The 21,321-nt window shown below is 42.1% G+C and overlaps 1 long non-coding RNA gene across 11 annotated transcripts in view; it reads right to left on the reverse strand.

Annotated features, from left to right (window-relative positions):
• Positions 1-12,702, reverse strand: part of LOC113459660 (uncharacterized) — a 54,900-nt gene extending 42,198 nt beyond the window's left edge. For 2 of the 11 annotated variants that reach the window (XR_012582486.1, XR_012582483.1), the window contains exons 1-2: positions 12,421-12,685; positions 4,218-4,325 (exon numbers count right to left, since the gene is read on the reverse strand). This is a non-coding gene — a long non-coding RNA (uncharacterized LOC113459660). Of the gene's footprint in view, positions 1-4,217; positions 4,326-6,969; positions 7,165-12,420 lie in introns of all 11 variants that reach the window. The other 9 variants (XR_012582477.1, XR_012582484.1, XR_012582485.1 and 6 more) reach the window with 9 other exon arrangements.
• Between the last annotated feature and the right edge of the window lie 8,619 nt (positions 12,703-21,321).

Genomic DNA, 21,321 nt, shown 5'->3' on the forward strand with positions numbered 1-21,321 from the left:
CTGATTTGGATTTCCCTCCACTATCACCTGCTTGCCTTTGGGAACTTGCTGCTCCTGAGACTTCCTGACCCCTGTCAGAAATGGAATTGTCATCAGGAGCCCTGGCATCATCTGGATCAAGGTTTACAGGCAGTTGCTGGAGTCCTGCATGGCCTCTTATTATGTACCTTTGCATAAAATATTGCTGAGAATCAAACTATCAGTTCCACTCCATTCTAGGTCTGGCTCTTCCCTCAGAACCCCTCTCAGGTCCTCATGGTCCCTTGTCCTCACAGTTCAGGATGTGGGAACACCGACCTGACAATATGCAAATCCTTTTTACAACCTTAGCACATGTCAGCAGAAATGCTTGTGTACCTCACAGATTGCTCTGCCTGCAATCAGCTTCCCTGGCAGCAGCTAATGAGCCACCACACATTTTGTGGTGGCAGCAAAGAAAGGCAAAGGCTTTTGGAGCAGAAACCTGGGGGACATGAACAGGACCTCCTGCAATATTCAAGTTTTCCTCTTAAAGCTGAAAGGAATGGCTTCTTTACTAACTGACAGGAAAACCTCAACTTGTGCCACATCCAAAAGAGTCACATCTGAATCCCATTTGTTCCAAAGAAGGAATAGCATTCAGGATTTATGTACAGCAGTGCATTTCAAGTGAAAGTTCAAGCCCACTATACTGCACAGCGTGCATGGATTCTGCTGGACTGAAAGACAGCAGGAAACAAATGCACCCATCTGGCCACATAAATCAATCACTGAAATCTGAAGATACACCCACAGAAGGGAAAAAATGATTAATAGATCTGTGATGTGTAAATTCTTATTTAACTCTAAAATCAGACTAGAAATCGCTTTTTGAAGAACACCATGTCAAGGACATGAGGACTTTGCAATAGTGAGAATCTTCTAAATCTGTCAGCAGAGACAGCACAGATTAAAAGCACACAGTGCATGTGGAAGCAGCATGGGAAGGGTGGCCTTGGCCAGGGTTTTGCCATTCCCACCTGCCTACAGTGGCTGTGCCAGCTGTGCTGGACATTGTGGCTTAAGGGAGCACAGCCGTGCCTGTGAGACACCGACCAGCAAAGCACAAACCAGCAGCTTGCTCTCAGTGATTCCTGGGGACTCAGCTTCACATTGCTCCTGCTCTACATCCAGTTCTCTCTGTGGGTTCAAATCTCACCCCAGTGGCGATGCTGCTGCAGAAGCTGCAGCACCAGAGGCTCTGCTGGCAGCTGAGAATGCATGTGTGGGTTTTATTCTGTGCAGGCAGGAAAGCCCCAAAGACAGGAGAGAGCACAGAGCTCAATGTCTCACTTCAGCGTTTTTCTCCCCCCGATCTCACGCTGCTTTTCTGGCAAAGGGTCATATCTGGAGTAAATCCTGCTGAAAGAATACTTCTACATTGATGGCTTGGAGACAGTTCTGGATCTGGCCACAATCTCCTTGCCCACATGGTCTGGCACACGGGACATTCCTGCCCCTTAGGTCTAGTGACTTGTCTTAAATAAAATGCTATACTAGATGCATTCCCAGGCACAGTGTCATTAAAAATGCAGTGTTTGGGCTGACTTTGGCTCACAGCTCAAGTATTAGCTTCTCAGAAACCACCTACCTCAGAGACGAGCTGGGCTCTCATTAGTCACTCGCTAAACGTAGCCCTGAGAGACAGCATCACACAGCTTTTTGGGGTTTAAATCTAAAACTTTGGACAACATTTTTGTCTCACAAATGGACTTTTTCCTGCCAATACGCTGACGCCTTTTCAAGCATCTTCATGTGTCATTTGGGAAGGAACACAACCACACACCAGAACACGGATGTGACTGAATTCTTTGACATCATTAACAAGTTTTGTCATTCCACAGGAGTGGTAATTGCCTCCACAACATTTAAGGACCAGAAACAACCATCTTAATCTAAACCAGGCTGTCTTAGCAATGGGAAGGCCCTGAAAACACAGTCTTTTTAAATTGGCTGACACAAAGCTCACCCCCATCTCTATCAGCATTGCAATAAATAAATGATTACAGTCAAACTACTGCCACTATTGTTATTAGCAGCCTGCAAGCAAAAGTTGAATCAGAAGAACACTGAAGAATGAAAAAACTTTTAATGCTCAGCTCTGTTCAAGTCAGACTAATTCCACTGGTGAAGGTGTGATATACTCACTAGCACAACATCTTCAACCTTGGTTCCTGTCAGTGTGGGTACCCAATTTGCAATCACCACCACATTTTTTGTTTGGTTTTTTTTGCCTTCCTTTATTCGCTGACTTCTGCAAACCTTTTGGAGGAGAAATGAAGACTACTATAGCAGCTTTTAAATTGACTCTTATATTAAGAATGTTATGTTTTTTATATCTGCTCTGAAAGGGTAATATGAAACTTATGAAATATTTACTAAGTGTGATGCATAAACAACAAATCACCTCTTTTCCATTAAATATTTTTTGTGAAAGATATTTTTAATAAAATACTGCAGCTTGCAATTTAATTACAATGAGTAATTAAAACTTAGAGGATAATCATTTTTGGCAAAAAGTCAGTTTTTGTTAAAATTTTAAGATAGAAAAAAGATGCATATTACGACCATAATACTGTTAGTAATTAAGATAAATGCATCAATTATTAAAGATGCAAACATGTCAAGCAAGCATAACTAATTATTTGAGCATGTTAACAGTTGTTTAATGTTAACAAGCAGTGAATTATTAAAGACCCCATGTGTCACATTTTGGACTGCATAAAATATAATGTTCTGGAAGAGTTTATGATTTTCAGGTTTTGCTTAGATCTTTCCAGTCAGATAAGCAATAAATTTAAGATAACTTGCATTTAAACTGTATTTCTAAAATAATTAACTGTAATTGTGTAGTGAAACGTATTTCTCACTTTCTGAAGTCTTCCAAACTCAGTTAAAATGAACAAAATGTATCAATAGGTGCTCTATGCTGTAAATACATCATTTCTGTATATGAGTGTGCAATTTCTTCATTAAAAAGAGATATGGTATTTGAGAAGCTTAAACTGTCAGAACAACAACTATACTGAGATGAAAGAGTGCATTTTATGTGAGCTAATGCTCATATTGGTACCTGGCTTTGGATTTCAGTGGCTGAATACATTCCAAAGGAAATATCCACAAAGATCCCCTTCAGCCAGCTCCTGGTGACTGTGCTAACATAGCTACATTCCCATCTCCAAATACCTGTTAGTGACACCACAACATCTGACATAAGAATGAAACCCATCAGAATGGTTTAGAGTTGTACAAACCACCACACTAAATACATAGACTCAGTTTGTCCTGGTTGTGGGTTTGCTGCTTGGGCATTTTTTTTTTTTTAGGCAAAGATAAAATTTGGCTTATTTCCCAGCACTTCCTTCCAGTATACTGAAAAGTAAAATCTTTTTGTCTAAACATTAGCTGTTAAATCTTAAATTCTGGTGAGTCCCCAAAGGATTTGTTGCAAACCAGAGAGGAGTCAACACATGATTAGTGATCTGAATTTTGGATATTTACTGCAATAGCTTTGCAGTGCTAGCTAATCTCATTTGCAGACAGACAGACAGACAGCTGTCTCTCCAGTCGAGGCATGGTGGGGCAGTTGTGCCCAGAGCCCAGCATCCCCCTGAGCCAAGGCTGAGCCCCGGAGGTGGCAGCCCCAAGGCCTGGCTGTGCTCACACCCTCCAGGGCTGCTGCACCCCTGAGGTTTCTCCCTTGCACCGCCACAGCAATCTGCAGTAGCTCCTGCTCTGTCAGTAACAGCAGCTGCTGGGCCAGATCATTTCAGGAGCACCAGGGAGAAACCACATCAGTGGCACACAAAGGTGACTCTGTGCCTGGCTCTCAAACTCTGCTGCCAACAAAACACAGCACTGGTTAGCCTCTTATCAAAACAGGTGACCAGCACCACCTTGGAGATTATTGGTTTCTACTCAATGTCAGGGGGAACAGAGGCCTGGAAGCACCAAGGAACCATTTGTTTGTTTGTTTGTTTTTAGCAACATATTAATATGAATTAATGTTTGCAAAGCTCTTTGACATCTTTAGATGAAAGTGGATCTGCACATAGATTAGGCTGTTAATTGGGTGGCCGGAGGGTATGCAAACAGTGTGGACCCACACAACACTTAGCTCTTTGCACTGATGTTTAAAATCTCTCCTGCCGTGCAATTAAGCAAACATTTCAGCCCCACAGTGGGAGGACAGGTCTCACCTTCAAAAACTTTGCAGCAAAATTCTCCCTTAGTGCTGAAAAAGGGCTCTCTCTCCCAGCCATGCTCTCTTGCAGCACAGTGCCCATCCCAGGGGTCTGACTGCAGTCCTAGGGCACAGAGAATAAAGAAGTTACTTTACCAGGATCTGCTTTCTAATGAAAATAACCTGATTTATGCCCCTCTTGGATGAGTATTTTAAAGGTGACTGCCTTGAAATTTTTAAATCCAACACATCACAAAAGCACGGAGGCCAAAGCCGGACTCCCTGGTGGAAAGATGCTGATCACAACACTCCAGGAAGTTTGGAGAATGGCACTTCAAGCCCAGGACAACAGTGGGATTTCAGGTACTGGAGGACAAATGTGTCTTTTGCAGATAATTTACTGCTCTCAAAAATACACAAAGGAAGTTTGGGTATCCTACTGGTCTTCTTTTTAGTTTATCTTATTTAGCATTTCCCCCCCAATTTTTCTTCCTGTTTCTAGGTGACCTCGATCCTGTGACAAGGTCTCCCCATTATGACAGTGAGCTCTGATGATAATGTAGGTAACATTCAGACTGAGACCAAGTGCAGCAGAAAGCCATATTTCACTCCTGACCTTCAGCTCCCCCTCTAGTGCAATGCACACATTATATTTCCTTTCACTCATAGCAGGACCAGTGAAACAACGCCCGATGAAACAAGTGAGGTTTCCTCAGCGAGATGCCAGGGAGGAATAAAATACTTTTGCCATTTTCACTGCATGTTTGATACCCACCACACAACTTTGCTTGGCTCTCTCTAGACATTAAGATCTTTGCTTAGCAGAGGCAGGGAGGGAATTCTGAGGCAGAGAGAGGTGCCAGAGCACTGCCTGGCACGCAGCTCTCTGCAGCATGCCCAAGCTGCCACAGCGACAGGGGCCCTGGGGGAGCTGCCAGTGACACCAATGGGGATCCCATCCTTGTCTGCTGCCCCAGCCACACCACCACACCTGCTGAAACACAGGGAGAAATGCTGCTGCTGTGCTGCCACAGGGCCCCAAGTCTCAGGTTCCCTGCTCCCCACACCGAGTGCTGCAGCACACAGTAGCGCTGGCAGGGCTCCAGACGTTTTCCTTTACGTGTCAGCCCTGAATCTCTTCATATGTTCGGGCAGAGCTGCATGTACAGTACTTCCCCTACTTCCAACGCGCTTTTGCCATCTGTTTCTATTATGGGAGTTTATGGCACAGAATACCTCAGACATTACAGTATCTGTTTCTTTTCTGTGCTGCAGTTATGGTTGCTGTGCTGCTTTATGAACAGAATGATAAAACTTGGAGCCTTCTTAATTCTCTCCTTTCCACCCCCATTTTTTTTCCCCTAGCACGCTGCAGAAATGGAAGGATTTTTTACAGTTCGTGTTATTATGATGAGAAGTGATTTGAAAGAAAGTATGGAATTTATCAGGAAATGGAAATGTGACTACAAGGCAGATTTTAAAAATCCCTTAATCATATCATGATTAAGAAGGTTTTTATACTGTTACTTCTGTGTTCTGAAGTATATTTAGTTATAATCTGAAATTTGCCTCTCTTTTTAAGAAAGAACCTGCTCGGTACAGACATTCTCTCATTCACATCTATTAAACTCCTACAGTAAAGCAGGGACTCCACAAGCAGAAGGCTCTGTGGATTTTCCTGAGTAATATTTCAGAGCATTTTGCATCCCCAAAATCAAAGCACTTCCTTGCCGCAGCGTCGTGTCAATACACCCACGTCCCTCACTGCACATTTTCTGAGAACCCTTCATTCTTTGAGGAATTATTTGTCTGTTGTAAACTTTAGCTAGACGTTTTTGTGACGTGAAAAGCTATTATTTATCTGCAAGAGCATCACATTTTATCTGCATTTAGATGGGGAATATTTGCAATCACCCTCATTGTCTCTAACCCATGAGGAGGTGGAGCTGTTGCACACTTCTTTAAAGGATGAATGAATGAATGCAGGCTCATGGGCAGAAGATTAGATAGGTATGAATTTGGCAAAGAAATCAAATATAGACACAAAGAAATATCCTATTTGCCCAGGGCTGGTTTGATCACATGGTGACCATCTGGAATTTAGATCAAGCCTTCAATAAAATACAAGGGACCACACTTCTGCAGCACTCTCAATGATAAATTAATATCTGAGCTGGAAGTACTACAAGAAAACAGTGATAAAGAAGACAAAAGCCACATCTCACATACTCCAATTGCACTCCATTTCCTGGTGTTTCTTCACTTCCCCCCTCCCCCTGCCCATTAATATAAACATTATATGAGAAGTATAGTGAGAGCAATAAAAAATAAATGGCAATTAGAGCCAAGATCCAGAGCTAAGACAGGAGGAAAAAAGGAACAGAAACATTGGTCCTGATGGCCTTTTCCTGTTCCAATTTTTTTTAATGTTCTTCTGACCTTGATTAGATCTGCAACTTCTCATGTGAGGCTTTGAGATGAGCCCTATATTTAGATAAAAAAAGCAGTACCAGAAGTGAACTGCCAGGCATGTAAGGATCTCTACATACTGTGCCATGTTTTCTGAACTCCACTGCTGCCCTTTATCTGCTCTCCTCCTGGCAGCTGATTTACCTCTCAGGAGAAACCTGCTAACAAAATCTCAGGAGCCCTCTGAATTCTCTGGACATTTTCTTTGCACCCACACCCTTGGGAGCATCTCCCAGAGCGCCAAGTACCTTGTCAGCATGACCTCTGGGTTGGGGAAATTGCAGCAAGCAGTTTCTTACCTACTAATTCAGAGCTAATGTTATCAGGCTGCTCCCAAAATCCAGTCTGTGATGGCTTCCTGTGACCTTGGAGTGCGGGTGGAGGTGACAGCCCATGCCTGGTGCCCCATAGCTGCACAGTGCCAGACACCATCCCCTCGTGGCCAGCACCAGGCAGGAAATTGCCTCAAGGCAGAGCAGCAAGTTGGTTCAAAACTAAGTTGAGAAAGAGCAAACGTGTTAATTTTCAGGCTCACTCCACACAAACGTGGCCAAAAGGATGCCCCAGGTACATGAAAGCCTGACTTTCACTGGCCTAATACAGTGTAGTGCCACAGATCCTGGACTCTCCTCCTCTTTGGAAATGGGAGCTATTCAGCACAGCACACCAGTCCCTCTCCCTCAACCCACCATTCACATTTCACTGCATCTTCCCACCACCTTCAAGCCTTAAGAGCTTGGGAGCCAGCTCCATCCTTTGCCTTCTCCCCAGGGGATGGAAAACTGCTATATTCCTGGTGGAGGCCACCATAAGGGGTGTGGAAACACAACAACAACTCCCTGATGCTGCTTCCAAAGATGAGGCCACAATCTCTGGACGGCAGCAGGAGCCCCAGCACTGGAACATTCCAGCATGGAATTCCCAAGGTGCATTTCTAATGCCTCTAGCACAGTTATTTCTGCCACCCCTCAATATTGAGAAAGGCAGAAGTCAAATGCAGCAACCATAGTGATCTTTCCTGGCAGTATGGATCAGAACAGCCTGCACTGTGCCTTCGTGGAAATCTGTGGAAGAGCACAGGCTTTGCCTCCCACCACAGCAGGACTGCAGATGCTCTGCTGTCAGTCTTTTTTACAACTGGAAATGAAAGGTGCTCGCTTTGCATGGCTGGTATGAATACTCTTTCATTTAGGTCTCAAAAAACCACAGGTTTCTTATTGTGATGGACAAAAAAGGGGAAAAATGTAAGAAAACGTATCAGGACAAAGGGTAAAAAACAGTCTCTGTGAAAAGCAGGAAGGAATACTCTGTGCCTCTCTTTAGCAAATAAAGTGCTCAGACACTGTTTTAATTCTGGCTGAGAGAGGTAATATTCACATTTCCTGCAAATCCCCTTCCAGCCCTGTCAGATGACAGTTACAAGCCCCTCTGTGGCAGTCACCTCCCCCTCTGTGGTAGTCACCTCCTTCACTTCTGTCAGAGAACAGATTTCAAGAACTAAACAAATATTAAAAGTTAAAAAAAGCCAAGAGACCTTCCGCTTCCTTTGTACTGCAGGCCTAAAGGAGTGATTTTTTTTTTGCTTGCTGTTTGGATCAATAGATTATTTCAGTAATAGAAATACTAATGTCCTTAAATCTATATTTTTTTCCCCTGCAAATCACCCAAAAGTCTCTCCCGGATTAGGCCTCCCAACCAACTGATTTAGTTATGTGTCACAGGAGCCTCCGTCTCTCATTTTTCTCTTTTCCTGGGCTGCAGGAAATACTTATTGGTACTGTACTCCAAATCCCAGCCAATGGAAAGCAATGTTTCACCATCTATCTGCCCGTGACACACTTTTATGTAAACCACTGCAAAGGGAAGGGGCTCACATATGTTTTACCAACTCGCTAAACTAGGAATAAAAGGCATCCAAGGTTCAAAGAGTTAAATTACCCAATGGCTTCCGCCCCCCACCCTAAGCCCCTCTCCTCTCTCTCAGGGCAAGGCTTGATTTATGGTGTGATCCATCCCTGTTGGGAGTTGACAGTCACTTTCATTTTCTGGTATTTTTTTCCCCTTTTGCTGCCAAGGTCACCAGAGAGAGGGCCCTCCAAGTTTTCTGTATTCGTCCTCCTTCACCCTTCCACCAGCTTGGCCTCATGAATCATCCCGTCTTCGCATTGAACTCCTGATGCTTCTCTTCCACCAAACTGCCCGACTTCCGCAATTTTTCTTCATTCTCACTAACAATTTGGTAATGAAATATTGATTTTTAGTTAGATTCAAATAGATGTTATTAAGTTTGCATTGATAAATCGTTCTCTTTTTCAGGCTGGAAGTACCTCAGTCAAATTCTAACTGCGCTTTCATACCTGGTGATGTATTAATTTGACATATTTGTCACCCAAGCTGCCTGGCTCAGAGTTAGAGGAGGGCGTCTGTCCTAATTGCTGCTATTTCGCAGGGAAGGTGTAATTCTAGCTGATTTCTTCCAAGGATTTTAGCCTGAAAATAAGATATTTCCAAACATTTTCCATAGAATTTTTGTTAGGAAAACAAGGAAACAAACATTCTTTTCCAGAAGGGAGAGGTAGGCATTTAAAAAAAAACCAAAACACCACAGACCAATTAATGTTAAATATTTCCACTTAATTTTGCTAATTGAAATATATTCAATATCAATGAATTTGTCATGGATTCTGTGGCAAGTAAGTAGTCCTTTTAACCCTCCTCAGTGAGAGCAGACGGATAGATAAGATTTGAAATGTCAGCTGCAAAATCATTGCTCCCTTAACTGGTTAAATGAAGAGAATATTCCTGCAGATGCCTAGCACAATAACCCCTCTGCCAGAGTTGAAGGTGGGACACAGGAACACGAGGAGGCACAAACTGTGTCAGCATTGCATCATCCTTCACCTACACCAGGGATAAGGTTCCCGGTCCCAAGATTCCATTGAGGGCAAAAATTGTGATCACAGATGGAAATAAAAATAAATTACATTGGAAAAGGGACGTGCACTTTCCCCCTGTGCAATATCCAGGTCTTGTTGTCCACCACAGTGCTGCTTCAGAAATAGCTGCTGCTCAAGCCCTCGGTGCCCCCGTTGCTGGCAGCCAGGGGGGCCTGGTGGCCAAACACAGGGCAGAGCCCATGAAAATCCAGCTCAAATCAAATCATCAGAACATTCAGCTCAAACCAAACCATCAGAAAACTCAGCTCAAACCAAACCATCAGAAGGGGGGAAGGACACATTCTTAGTGCCACTCTGTGTACATCTCAAGTAACAATTAGTTTTAAATTACTCACAACTCAGTTAAAGGTTTAAACGGATGTTTGCAGCTGCATCAGTCTGAACACTTGAATTTCAGCTGGATGCAACCCGAGCTACCTCTTTTCATGTGTCATTCAGTGCCTTTAAAAATTCCACTTTGCCAATATCCCTGCGGCAGATACCAAAGCAAGTCCCTCATACCATAAGAACGAATCTCATATTCACTGTGAATGGATAAAGAACAAGTGTTATTTCTTACCCACTAAATTAAAAGCTACCTGCAGAAAAGCCAACCTCCAAAAAGTATTAGAGAAAAAAAGAAAGGAGAAGAAAGAAAAAAGTAGCCAGCAATATGTAACTAGCTGTCCTCTCACAAGTATTGAGCTCTGCTATGCTGACTGATTTCAAGAGACAGCCATTGATGAAAAAACTCAATTGCATCCAATGCTCTTGTGTCACACCTTTTTATTTACAAAATAATTTAGCTTAAAAGAGGAGGTAATTCTTGGAAATTAGCTTTAAAAAGGTCAAATTAATCTACTTGGTGCCAGCTGAAAGCTTATTTTTAAAAAATGTACAAAAGGAAATACTTTTCAAAATAACAAAACTCCATCACCATCAAGATACTAAATAATTACTGCACAAGAATTACAATTTTTACGTTTAGCATGTTTGCTGTATGCTCCACATTATGCAGAGTGAAGTAAATGCTACAATCTAGTGGCAGTGGTGACTCTTAGCTCCACCCAGAGCTACCATTGCATTTCTTAAAATAAAACAAGCTGGAAAAAAGATATAACAACATAAGACAGCCTTCATTATCTCCCCTCCACACTGATACAGTAATAAGACTGTTTAAATGAATCAGACAGCAGAAGGGATGCATAGATTTCTCTACTTATGTAAGTTCATTCGTTCTTCTCACATTCCTCCTCTAACACACTTCTAGGATTATTTAGTGCAATAAGTAATTATCAATCCGCTTTGGAAAGCCATTATACATTTACATGCTCTTCAAAGCTGCTGTTACTTTTATTGCTTCTAATGCCAAAATGGGAATGTGAGAGAAGAGCCTCTCTAAGAGCAGGTTATGGCGAGTTCAGCGTGCAGAATGCAGTTTGGAGGATGCATATGGGAATGAGTCATTTCTGAGAAACATAAAACTCTGAGTTATCAAACCTTTTGCTAGTCAATTATTTTTCTTTACTATGCTAGCTAGTAATGACAACTGCTATGAGAAGGCTGCTCTGCTGTATTATTTCTGCTACCTGTTATTAACCTGGTGGAAAGCAAAACAAGGCTGGACCGAAGCATCTCACTTAGAGATAAAAAATCATGATAATTTAGGAGGTAAAGATAAAATTGAGATATTTTGTGGAGTCCTTTCCTTATGTTCCTGGCAGATACTACAGAATATGACACGAAATGCCCCACCAGCAGACCGCAGTGAACTGAGTAGCTGAGGGGAAGTGTGACAGACACAGTGACAGAGCATGCACCAGATCAATCAGATAATTGTGCACTTAAAGAAGTAAAACTTATACATACAAACCTTTTGGGTCCATCATACCCTAATAATATGGAAAAACAGAAATGCTAGAGTGTCACAGGGTTTTTAGGAGAAACTCCTGCAGGTGAGCAGCCAGCTGCAGGGTCACCCTGCAAGACGGTTCCTCCTCTAAAAGCTTGACCTGTGGCAGTAAGTGGCTCAGGTTAGTGCAGGGCTGTTACTAATCTCTAAAAAAAAAAAGAAAAAGAAAACAGAAAAAAATCTCTGTGCATCTACCTTTAGCCTCCCATGTTCTACAAACAGTTCAAATTCCCAGGAAAATCTAAAGCTGAGCCAACCTGATTCCCAACCCACAGGTCTTGAGCACACAGGTAACAAACCCCAGGCACTGACAGCAGTGAAAGCACACATCCACTGCATGATAAAGCACAAGCTGCACTTTGGCACCCACCCCTCTGCATTTGCAATATGGTTTGTGTACAGGTGATGCTGTATTCACCCTCACAGAGTACATTTTCCATGCCTAAGGCCAGCACCAGTCCAGAGACCTGAGATAAGGTGGTAGAAAATGAAACACTTACAGCAGAAATGTTGCCCACTGCTACTACCAGTGTTCCCAGTATTTCCCTTTGCTGGTAGCCATCAGAATGAAAGGAAGGAGCTGCTGCTTTTAATTTTTTTCCTGTTGGGTGAGAGTTGGAAAGTTTCCTAGGAAAAATTCCTACAAATTCTGTGAGAAAGTACCACCTCAATAACACCATTGTATTTCTTAGTGCTGCATCCCAGGACAGGGGCATGGACTGAGCCCTTCACACACAACCTGGTGTTTAGAAAGTCCATGCCAGCTCAAAGGGTAATTTCCTCAAAGTTTCTACTCTATGAAATGCTGTTAAAACTGGCCCCAAATCAGTCTGCCCTAGCAATTTATTCCTTGTCCTAAAAGACTTTTGGCTTGTTTCAGAAATTAAGTAAAAAAACCTTACCATAATTTGGTAGGGACATGTTGATTCAAGGAAGCAGCTGCTGAGTGAGCCAGAGATGAAGTAAATAACGAAGCTGATAGCAGCATTATCCTGTGCCCCCTCAGCAATGAAAACACGTACTGGGCTAATTCCTGGTAAAAGAAAATATCCTTTTTCATTTTCTTGGCAGGCACTGCAGCTTGGCTGCTTCAAGGCAGAAGCTGAATACTCCCACAGCCAGGGCCTTCCTTCCTGAGCACCTCATGTCTTCTGTAACAGAAACAGATTTCCCTCTCTTCCCACTGCATGTTCCCCTTTCTTCCCCAAGCAGTTTCCATTCTCCTTACAGGCTGCTTTTCCTCCAGCTAGCTGGGACCCTCTACTCAAATGAGAAGTAATTAAGCTGAAAATTACCCCTGAGGACTGAAGTCACCCTTTGGGAAGCCAGAGCCAGCCAGACTTCTATTCACAAGGCAGCACCACTCACAAAGAAAGCAAAATACAGTAAACAGAATGGAACCCAAGCCTGGGTGAAAACTGAAGCAGTTTCCATATGAAAGATGTGGAATATTTCACTTGTGGTACCCCAGAATAACCAAATCAGTACTGCAGATCTAGGGAGGCAGGAAACCCAAGTTCAAGGTCCCCTGATAAACAAAGGTGGGCATCGAATCCAAGCCCCCACATTGTCCTGGCAGAACATCCCAATTAAGCTGCTTGGTAAAACTGTTGTCTGTTGTCCCTGCTTTAAGGCTGCCCCATATGCCAGGGAGGCTCAAGATAATCAAGGTTCATCTTTTAATTTTGCTTAGGGCATAAATTCCTAGTGCTCTCTGCCCTCCCTTCAAAGCATCCCACATAGCAGGAAACCCTGCTTTCCTTGGGGTAATGCTGGCTGACAAGGCATTGCTAACAAGAGCTTCTCCATACAAGATTAGGTTTGGAACATTCACTGATAGGGAATGCAAGGAGCAAACAGGAGTGACCCAAGTGTGTGATACCCTTCTGTCCTTCAGGAGAATCTGACACAGGTTAATGGGCAGCAGGTACAAACCCCATATATGAACAAAACCAGCCTTAAGATCAAACACACATTAAATTTCCTCCAGAGCAATTAGTTCAGTCTTACTGTGACTGCAATCAGAAACTGGGAAATTTATTGTTCTCCATTTTAACATTCAAAATCAATGTGCTTGTCTTGTGAAGTAACCAAAAGCTATTCTGAATACAAACCCCAAACCTATAAAAAATACTCTAAGATTTCTATTCCTTTCTGTGACTTCACTGCCATTCCTCCCTCCTTAAGACCTTTTCTCACATGCATTTTCTTTGTTATTAGTGCTATCTATAAAATATGAATCCCAATTCCATGATTGTCATAAAAATCATAAAATTCTATGCCTGCCATGAAAATATTACATGATTTATTTTTGTGGGAAGTACATATTAAATCTAAGTATTGAAATGGTATTTTGCCTCCTTGACATCAAGAACTTTAAAAGACGCCCAATTTCTCCTCAATTGCTATTATGCTAAGTTTCTTTCCCTGTTTTAAAACAGATACTTCAGAAGCTATTTATAGATTGAGGTTAATATTCATATTGCCATATGCTCTACAGTATTTGCTCATATACCCCCTTCATTTTTATTTTATATGACATATGGTGGCTGCATTATACACGGCATTCTCCTAATGTATTGCATATGCATATAACATTCAATACAATAGTGTGTATATTCACTGTGCATTTCACACTAGCAGATTGTGAGCTGATGGACAACACAGCTCCTCCCCTCTGGCCTTTGCTGGACATGTCTAAGGGGCAAAGTTGTGGTCAGAATGCATTAGAGCTCTCTGCTTTGGATGCACAGATCCACGCCCAAACCTGCAGGGACAAAAAAATGTAGCAAAAATGAGGAACAAACTTCTGTGGTGGCTGAGGATCTCTCCTCAAATATTTTCAGCAGCTTGGTCTGAGGGGTCACTGTATGGGGCTCTTTAACTCCCTATCAGCCTTACAACCTGAGAGAGATGCTAACAACAGGCAGGATTCTTCCCCTCTTGTGGACACCAGAAACTAAAAATTGTTTTTATTGCCTTTAGCTAATAGGTTCTTACGCTCACATTTTAGGGATTTCCATATGCAAGGTACTGTTACTAAATAGAAGCAAAATTATTCTATGAAAATCCACCTCTCAAGTTAAAAAAAAAAAATCCAACAAAACCAAACAAAACCAAAACCAAATATGAAAACAGGAAAACAGCTAGAAATTTACTTCTACTTCACTGCATTGCTAAGAGCATAGTGATACTAAAAAATCTGAGAATACCGAAGCATCTTAAACTGAAGTTTTCTTGGACATTTTCTTCCATTCTGCTTTGAATGCTACAAAAAAAAAAATGAAAGTCAACAGTCAAGAAGTGGAAGAAAAAAGAAATTCATTTGACTGAACTATTTATCCACATTTAGTATTGCCAAGGAACAGAAACATCAGTTATTCACACAGCTCCAGTCATTATAGTACTCTATAAAGATCAGTGGTCACAGAGCACTCAAGAACTAATAATTAGTTTTTCTTCTTTTTAAGTAGAAAAATGTCCTCATGTTAATAATCAACAAGAATGTAAAATTTTCCATTAAACTTTCCAGGCTTTGACACATCTGCACTATTCCAGCCCTGCAATCCATGGTGTATTGAATATTTTTTGGTGACTTTTCCCAGAACAGGACCATCACCACCTCGCTGCCACCATTGTTTGCCATGCAAAGGCAGGGTTGGTGTTCCCAGAAATTGCTTTGCTCTGTGTTTCAGAGGCCACTGCAGGAGCACACCCAAAGTGAGCAGGGAGAAAGGAGCTGGGAAAGGAGCTTGAGCCAAACGCCTCCCCAGGACCTGCTGTATTATCTCTTCAAAGGAAACAGAGCTCCTCTCTAGCAAAAAAGAATAGCTCCATCCTGGTGTGGCAGGACCATCTCACTCCCTCCCCCAGCAAGAACTTCATGCAGCCTTTGTCCTTTCAATCCTGTTCCTTTGTGCTAATTAATAGGAAGAAACTACATCAGTAACAACAAATATTGATAAATAACAACTGAGAGGACCTCACAATGCCTTCAACAGCACCAAGTATTGCAAACATCAATAGCAACTTTGCAGAAAAAAGGTTTTTCCCAAGGGGGCCAGGTGTTCTGGGGTGGGCTCGCAGGTTCCTGTGATTGCAGTAGGAGCAAGGAGCACAACTCACCCTCAGCAGCACACCACTCAAAAGCCTTGTGCATGTCAAATCCCCATTGCAATCACAGGAACTCCATTGGGGTAAGGTGCTCATCCTAGAAAAAAATGAATCTGTAGTTCAAACATTCAGTGAACTGTGGATTCCACTCCCAGGACCCGGGTTCAAAAAGCAGGCAAGGACAAAACCTGTTTTTCTTTGTGTACAGATGATCCCTATATAAATTAATTCTTATAAAATAGTTCCAATACCCCAAATGTACTCCCTTCCCCCCATCTTCCAATCCAAATGACACTTAATTAAGCCATCTGATCTTCAGAAGCTTTTTCCCCCCTGTCAGAAACAATGAAGAAATAAGCAGATTTCTTCTAGAGCCATAGTCTTTAACTACAGTATCACGTACAGAGAGCAGAAAGAAAAGCCTGGACAGGATGCAGAAACCATGAAGAAAAATTATTAAAGATTTAGGAAAAAGAAAAATCAATCAAGGGAGATACACAAACCTGATTAGGAAAGAAAAGATTGTATGTTCCCATATATAAATATATATATAGACATGTTAACGGGTGGCTGCTTCTTCTAAGATTAAAGAAAATAACCTAAGGTTAAATATCCTTTTGAGTTTCTCTGCTACCATCTACAAAACTGGAAACCTGTTTGCCATGGCTCCAAGCAAAGAGCTGATAACAATATTTTTGCAGCTAAATTCTCTCTTTTTCCACCAGCTCCTGAAGTCATGAGACAAATTCACTTGCCAGAAACTGATTGAGTACAGGGGATTTTTCCAAGTCTCTTTTCTGACCCAGATTTGTGTCTTCGTGCTTTCTGAACAGATGGATAAGATGATCATTCTTTAAAGATCCCAACTTAAATGAAAATGTGTTTAGTGGTTCCAGTGCAGGGAAATACAGTAAGCCATTAAACCATGACAAATTTGACACACACAACAACTTCAGGGAAAACCGGCCAAAAAAATGGAATGTCTACCTTACCAAAGCAGAAACTGAATCCGAGTGATTATAAAAAAAAGCAGCAAGGGAGATAAGAAAATAGCCATTTGTCCTGTCTGGGCTCACACCACAGCCCACTGCAGGGGCCCTGCAGCTCCTACCAGCTGCCCCCACCCAGCCCCACCCACCTGCACTCCAAATTAGCACAAAAACACAAATCTGCCTGTTAGAGATACAGCAAAGCTCCCTGGAAAAGGCAAGGAGACACATTGTGCTAACTACTGGCCCTCAATTCACAAATGAATATGGCCAAGCTCAGCTAAAGCAAAAAAAAAAAAAAAAAAAAAGAACCAAGACAACAAAACCCCACTGAATTGTGATTTATAGTAAATCTCTGACATTTTTATGGTTCTCAAACCAATAATGCAAGAAGAAACAGCAGACAGTGAGCTCTTGGCACTGGTATTGACTTCAAGGTCAGTGGAGCACAGAAACCCATTGGTTACTGATAAAATGGTCTCTCCTCCACCCAGCTGCTTCTGGTTTTCAGCAGAGAACTTCTTGGAAACCTGCAGGTGTTTGATATTTCGTGGTACTTAGCTCCCCTACTGCACTTGATAGAATAATTGCTTTGTTTAAACTTTTCAATCAACAGAATTTCTTCTTCCCTTGAGCCTGGATTTGCCTTATTTAGTATCAAGACTAGAGAAAGCAGGTTAACAGCCTGCCTAGGTATTCACATCTAGGCAGAAGCCTTTTATTCTTGAATCAAAAAATGGTATTCTGCTATTATTCTTTCAACTGGTATGCAAGGGTAACGTGATTGTGTCTGTAAGTAAGTGCCATACTGAATTTAATCGTGCTATTTATTTGCTTTGAATTATCCTGTATTCATTTTTTCTGTACTCTTAGGCATCGATAAAGTGGTTCTTACTATTACAGTAAATTAAATGCACTTTAAAAGATTATCTTTTACATTTGTCATAACAAGAATTTACATCCATGTTTTTCTCTCTTTAAGTGGGTATAAAGAACCCATGTACATTTTTTAATTTAGTGTGTAGTATTTATTACGTAGAGAACAATTTCTTAACTAATCACAACTCATTAAGTTCACAAATTATCCCAAATAGCCCATGGTAAAAGACCTCTTGCATTAGGAACAGGAAAACAATCCAAATTTTTTTGTGAACAAGCATAACTAATTTTCTGGTTCTTTTCATGGATGAAATTAAGTATTTCAAAATGCAAGAAGTCCATGGGAAGTAAGAGGAGGGCAGACAGCGAGTGAAAAGCAGCTGTGGGAAGGATGGAGGATGGATGTGAATGGCACAACTTTGAGCAGAGGGGAAAATGGAGGCTGATGCTGTGTGCAGGGGAGGAACCTCCCACCTCTTTGCTTCTCTCCCTGGATCAGCCCTGCCCCTCCCTCGCTGCAGCAAAGGTGTGCTGGGGGCTTGTGGCCACCCTCCCACAGCCCCATGCCCTGCTGCCTAATGACTGTCACTTAATTGTTGTGTTTCCTGGAGCAGGCAGTCCCAAATGTGATATATGAACTGCACAAGAGCCTCCTTCAAACACAGAGCCATTTAAACCTTACTTATTAAATACTCCATTCACTCTGCCAGTCACTTGCCTTTTTTTTTTTTACATAACATGTGTGGTGTTTTCCACATGTTTAGCACTGAAGCAGGCAGTTGTTTGGACTATACACCTCTGTGTACTTTTTTTTAATGTAATAAAATTGACAGATGACTTCTTTTTGCAACAGGTCTGGTAGAAGAAAATGTTTGGGTTTTTTTTCCTTGATGGCTGTTTAGACAGCAGTCTTAAAAAATGACTAGTCACTAAAATTCCTCATGCTCATTTCATATTGTGTTGATTCATATTAAATTCATGACAACAAAAAAGCAACTTGAGGCACTTTTGGAAATGACCACTCTTTAGTGCTTCTCTCCTCCAGGCTCGATAGGCCCAGAGTCCATAAAGCTGCCTGCTGTCTTGTGTCATGAAAAGAAACAGCTTTGCCTGGGAATGCCATTACTGTGTAATGAGGCATGCAGCAAAATATACCTTCAGCAGCCACTTGATGAAGGCTTGCTGACACACCAGACCAGACAGAAATGTTTTTTTGTGTGTTCTTCCTTATTTTGTCCATCAATCACATCATTAGTCAAAGCAGACAGCTCTGTCAGCTGGGCACAGATGCAGACTGGCAGGCGATCAGTGGACAGGTGTTAGAGCTCTCCCAAAACAAGATCTTGAAATGAGAAAAGGAGTGAAGACCTTGTTCCAAGGGCTGGAATGTCAATATATTAAAGGAAAAAAAAAAAGAAAAAAACCAACCAAAAACCAACATATAAAAAACCCCAGTACCCAGGAGGGGAAAAGTTCAGAGGGCATGCTCAGAGCCACTATAGAGAGACTGGGAGAAAAGTTAAAAGGAGCTGCCACTTTGCATTACATTTTCATTTCTGCCTGTATTAGCTGGTATCGGTGGATAACGGCGACGTCCAGCATTTGCAGTTTTGAATAGAGTCTAAAGGACATTATGTAAACAGTATTGTACTTCAGTTTCATTAGGAAAATCCTCCATGGCACACGGATTTATTTGTCCGAGGCTCCTGTCATTAAGCTGAGACACTAATACCCACAACGAGCATCTATACTTTCAGTTTGACGTGCAAAATGGCACAGGGCTACACGAGGGATCTCATTTTCATTAGAAGAACCAAAAACATAAACAGAGTGAGATACATCCGAGGTGCCCCTGGTCACAGGGAGTGCTAATCAAGCAGAGGCAAACCCTCCCCTCCTGAGCCCCGACACAGCGATGGCCCCACAGCTCCACTGCAGGCTCTCTGAGCCCGCTTCGCACCCACCTGGGCTCACTCTGCATTTGGCTACTCATGGGGGGAGCCCTCCTGGGGGGTTTGTGGCTCTCTCTGGGGATGGCCAGGAGGTGAACCCACTCCTCAGCCATTGGTTTTATCCCTGTAAACTGGAGCTAGTTCTCCTTCACAACATTTTCGTATGAGTCCTTTAAAGCACGGGGTGTTTCATTTCCTTCCCATCCCCTCAAGCTAAGTTTTTGTCTACAGTCACACTTTGAATTCTAGGTTTTTTAATAATGAGTCTGGCTAATATTGTTTCTGAGCAGCTTTGCATGCATTGTGCACTCTTTTTGAGTAATATTAGATAATTTTCCAGCTCCTTGTCACCAGGCACATGATAAATCTCCAGCAGAATCTCATTGTTCTGAGTCCCAAACCTGGGCAGAAGGGTGCTCTTGTGAGGTCCAAAACAAAATAATTTTATCTATAATGTGCTTCTCTCAATCATTCTATGCTGGAGTTGGCCAAACTGAATTAAAAGACCTTTTTATTAATCCCAGATGAACCCAGCTCCATAGAAAAACAAGCAGCAAATCCCCAGCTACAAAGAGGGAGAGACCAACCCTTTGGGAGAAAAACTCTCAAGCAAAGAATGCCATCAGGACCATACAAAAAGGGCAGAGATGTTCATGATAAAAGTCTATGCATTGGACAGCCCAGGCAGGGATACCACCTCCAACTGCAGTTGGTTTTAGTCTTATTTTAGCAAGAAAGACAAGTCCCTGGAGTGAAGTGATTTGAACAGAAAAAATCAATTAGTGATAATTCCCAGTGAAGTGGAACCAACCAATAAGCTAACCAGCTTCTTGCTGACAGAAAACAAGTTTGCCAAAACCATGTCACTTTTCAATTAAAAAAAAAAAAACAACTGTTAAACTAGAAAACTTTCCCTTTAGAAACAAAGGTAAAGTGGTTTGGGGAAAGGGACAGCAAGTCAATTGAACAGGAGACATGTACAACCCACAGCTGCAAAGCTGCAGTGATAATTGAGGTGTCTAGGTAGGATCACAGGTTTTCCTTCAACTTTTGCCTCCTTCCCATTGCAGCTGTCTTTAAAATCCTGCAATTACTCAAGGCTTTCCTATTTCCCCCAGGCCTTCACTGTCCCCTTTCTCACTTTGCCCCTTTGCTCATATTTACACTCTGCTTCCTCTGCTCTATTTCAACCCTCACTAACCCATTATCCTCTCTTGCCTCTTCCCCTGGGCTTTATTCCCTCTTCTTCTTCCTATCTTTAACCAGCCCAATCAAACACCAGTTTCTTGGTATAAAATACATTCTAAAGCAAAAACACCCCAAACATACATATTGCATTTAAATGAAGTCATCTACTAAAAATAACATAGGATCTCCCAGTGCAAGACAGAGCACAGCCATATCCACAGCTCCAAATTTTGCACAAAGGGATTGCCCTGAAAAGAGGAGGTTCCTGGTGAAATATCAAGGTAGCCTGGATTTTAACTTGTGTCATCACTGATTTTGGTCACTTATTTTAGAAAATATTTACAGGAAAAAAAAAAAGAAGGTGGGGAGAAAATCCTTTCCACTTCAATAAATAATAGGCTGGAGGGAGGGTGGAGAGAAGAGGAAAGGAAGAGAAATTAGGATCACTGAAAGGTCAGGTGCCTTTATACAGCACAAGGGAGAAGGAGCAGGCATTCAGATCCTACCAAGAGCTGACCTTTCTAAAGATGTGCTCAGCATGAAGGGGTAGTACCTGATACAGAGCCACACACCTACCTTTAAATAGGAATTAAAGCCAGATAACTCTGGGGATACCCTTAATCTAACGAGCCTTTAGAGGTCACTGTTGTGCCAAACAGGCCCTGGTGGGACACATTTATCT

The sequence above is a fragment of the Zonotrichia albicollis genome, chromosome 13, assembly GCF_047830755.1.
Source record: "Zonotrichia albicollis isolate bZonAlb1 chromosome 13, bZonAlb1.hap1, whole genome shotgun sequence".
In the NCBI taxonomy this organism is placed as follows: domain Eukaryota; kingdom Metazoa; phylum Chordata; class Aves; order Passeriformes; family Passerellidae; genus Zonotrichia; species Zonotrichia albicollis.